At 39.3% G+C, this 3,703-nt stretch overlaps 1 non-coding gene across 1 annotated transcript; it reads left to right on the top strand.

The window, feature by feature from the left end:
* The first annotated feature begins 1,312 nt into the window (after positions 1-1,312).
* LOC119625542 (small nucleolar RNA U13) lies at positions 1,313-1,416 on the top strand. Its single transcript, XR_005241734.1, has one exon. It is a non-coding gene; the product is annotated as a small nucleolar RNA U13 (small nucleolar RNA).
* Positions 1,417-3,703: the final 2,287 nt, after the last annotated feature.

Genomic DNA, 3,703 nt, shown 5'->3' with positions numbered 1-3,703 from the left:
ACTAGCCTAAGGACACAGAACTTTCTCACAGGCCTAGAGAAAGGGTGTGATCAAGGCCACAAGCCCTCATCTTTTCTGCTTCCAAGGTATCCCTGTTTCTTTTCATTCTGCAGACCTACTTTCTTTTCTTTATGATGTACATGATAAAAAATGGTTGACCCAGACAGCACTGCATAATTTCCTGGCTTAAATACAGCAGACTAGAGGTGCCCTATTCTCCAATTCAAACTCCTAGAAGAGGGAATTTATTGGCCCGGCTCCTATCACACACCTGCCCCTGATACTCTCAACCAAATGTACATATATATGGGATGGGAGGATTAAACAGATTGAGTAGTACAGACATATAATTTCAAACAATTTGCAGAGGAAGAAAACCAAATGGCTAACAAACACTTGAAAAGATACTCATCTTCACTAATATTCAAAGATATGCAAATTAGTACAACAATGTAAGGTACTAATTTTTTTTGGACTATCAGATTGGCAACAATGAAAAACAAAAGTAATTGAAGGAAACTTGCTAAGAGAGGAAGGTGATATGATTTTTCTGGTGTACTATTGGGCATTATGTTTTAATATTTTAAATGTATATAAGCTTTAACCCAGTTATTTTGCTTACACGAATTTATCCTAAGGAAATAATCAGAACATGCACAGGCATATATCTACATATATGTTTATTGCCGTATTTTAGTATTTAAGAAAAACCTAGAACATCATACATGCCTTTCAGTGGAGGGTAGAGGTTATGGTACAAAATAATACTGAGAGACCATTATGAAAATTATAAAGAACAAGACAGATCGGTATGTAAGAAGTATATGACAAACTGTAGGGGGAAAAAAAAAAAGCCAGGCACGGTGATTAATGCCTGTAATCCCAGCACTTTGGGAGACAGAGGTAAGTGGATCACTTGAGGTCAGGAGTTTGAGACCAGCCTGGGTAATATGGTGAAACTCTGTTGCTACTAAAAATACAAAAATTAGCCAGGCGTGGTGGCACACACCTGTAGTCCCAGCTACTTGGGAGGCTGAGGCACAAGAATCATTTGAACCCAAGAGGCAGAGATTGCAGTGAGCCAAGATCATGCTACTGCACTCCCACCTGAGTAACAGAGCAAGACTCTATCTCAGAAAAAAAAAAAAAAAGCAAGGCACAGAAAAGAGTAGATAATATGACCCCATTTTTGTTAACATATAGAGTACATATTATGTAGTGTACATAGTATATTTGGAGTACATACATATATGTATACACACACATATATATTTGTGTGTGTGTAATATGTATCTGAAAGAATACATATTAGATCCTTTTGTAGTTCATGAGCAAGATGATTGGGTGATCCCGCACATGTGTAAGATATGCTACCCTCAAACCTTGTTACAACATTGGCATATTACCCATCTGATATGAAAAAAACATATGAAACTAATAATTATGACCTCTGGGAATGGAATTTTGGGAACTTTTCACTTTCCACTTTATCCCTTTTCATATTGTTGAATTTTTTTTTAACATGAATTACTTTTATAATCAGAAGAAAAGCAGTAAGAAATTCAATTTTGGGGGGGGAAAAGAGTACAGATTTCATATGTGAAAGGAAAATATCGACTATTTTAAAATTAAAGAAGGAAAACAAAAAATCCAATATTGTCCCAGTAACAATCAGGCATAGCAGGTGGCAATAAAGTCTGCCCCTGCCCAGGAACTGGGCTTATTAGGAGGAGCTCTCTAGGTTGTACAAGAGAAAAGTCAACTTCTCCTAGCACCACAGAGTACATAGGGCTATCCTTTTTTTTTCTCACTCTATTACCCAGGCTAGAGTGCAGTGGCATGATCATAGCTCACTGCAACCTTAAATTCCTGGGCTGAAACAATCCTCCTGCTTCAACTTTCCATGTAGCTGGAAGTAGGATGCGTTCCACCATGCCCAGCTAATTTTTAAAACTTATTTGTAGAGATGGGGGAGTGTCTCACTACCTTGCTCAGGCTGGTCTCTAAATCCTAACCTGAAGTGATCCTCCTGCCTCAGCCTCCCAATGTGCTGAGAGTACAGGCATGAGCCACTACGCCTGGCCTAAGGACCATCCTATTTGAAGAATTTGGCTTACCTACAACCCAACGGCCTTTCTCTTCTACTATAAATGAATTAATGAACTTAATTAAATCGAATTTAACTCTTCAGCCAAGGCCAAAAATAATATATTTTTACATTTATATATGAAAAGAACAGACAGGTAAATGATGAGAAATGAGGTATGCAACCGAGTGAGGGTTTGGACATAGGAAGACCTAGATGGCCAGCTGAGAAACTGGAGGTGGCCTAGGGTAATTCCAGAAACATATTTACTTGCTATCAAACATGGGTTTGTATGGGTGCTCAGATTTTTTTCTTTCTTTCTTTGTTTTTTTTTTTTTTTTTTTTTTTTCTGAGATGGAGTCTCACTCTGTCACCCCGGCCAGAGTGCAGTCGTGCCATCTTGGCTCACTGCAACCTCTGCCTCCTGGGTTCCAGCAATTCGTCTGCCTCAGCCTCCTGGGTAGCTGGGACTATAGGCGTGCACCACCACACCTGGTTAATTTTTGTATTTTTAGTAGAGACAGGGTTTCACCATGTTGGCTAGGTTGGTCTCGAACTCCTGACCTCGTGATCCACCCGCCTCCCCATCCTGCCCCCCACCGCCAAAGTGCTGGGATTACAGGCATAAGCCTCCACACCCAGCCAGATGCTCAAATTTTTAAAAGAAACTTGGGTAGGTTGAGAAATTAAGATCCTCACCAGGATAATTGTTATTTTTCTAGGTGTTTCCCTTTGGATCTTTCCTTTCTTCATAGGAACATGCTAAACATTCAATGCCACAATGGATTTCAATGGGGAAAAATTAATCTTGCTTTGTAGACAACTTTACAGGAATGCCTCAGTTTCATACACTGCAGGATAGCTGTATTAATTTGGCGTAGACAGAAATTTCAATTCACATAGTTTTTTTTCTTTATTTGCAGCAGTTCACCAATAATGCATTTTAGAGCATTGCTCACCCTCAGCATTAGAACTGAGTGAATCATCTGTTGAAATGGAGGCATCTATTCACCACATTACTTTTTCAAGCCTCTAACACCTTGACAGGCAAACCTCAAAGGAAGGTCTGCTTTCCTCTTCCTTTAGAATTCCCCCCTAAGCAAGAAGCATTTGCTGAATGCCCAGCTGGGGACTTCAACATTGTTAGCACATGTTAGCAGCCTTCCAAAAATGTTTACAGTAATGGTAATATTGGTAATAATACACCATTGGACTTATTGCAAAGACAATTTTTTCAATGTTTGTTCATATCAAACCTGCCAAATTGTTGCTATTAGAGTTGGTCATTCCTTACATTATGAGATTCCTAAAATGAAAATAGCAGTAATAGATCCTGAGAGCTGTGAGATCATTTTGTTCAGGTTACATATTAAGGACACCAGTCTTTGGAAGATTAGGAACGTTGTCTATAGTTTCATGACTATGAAATGGCAGATTTTTTTTTCTCCAAACCCCATGCTTTTTTTTTTTTTTTTTTTTTTTTATCACAACCGTGCATGCCTCTCTCAGCCCCATATCTGCCCCAGAGATGTCAAACATTCCCTCCTCCCTACCCATATGCTGCCTTGGAGACTCTGCCCCACTCCTGACTTGGAAGGGAGAGTACTACCTGCCATG

Source organism: Chlorocebus sabaeus, chromosome 13, assembly GCF_047675955.1.
Source record: "Chlorocebus sabaeus isolate Y175 chromosome 13, mChlSab1.0.hap1, whole genome shotgun sequence".
NCBI lineage: Eukaryota > Metazoa > Chordata > Mammalia > Primates > Cercopithecidae > Chlorocebus > Chlorocebus sabaeus.
This window is presented reverse-complemented; position numbering and strand designations above follow the sequence as displayed.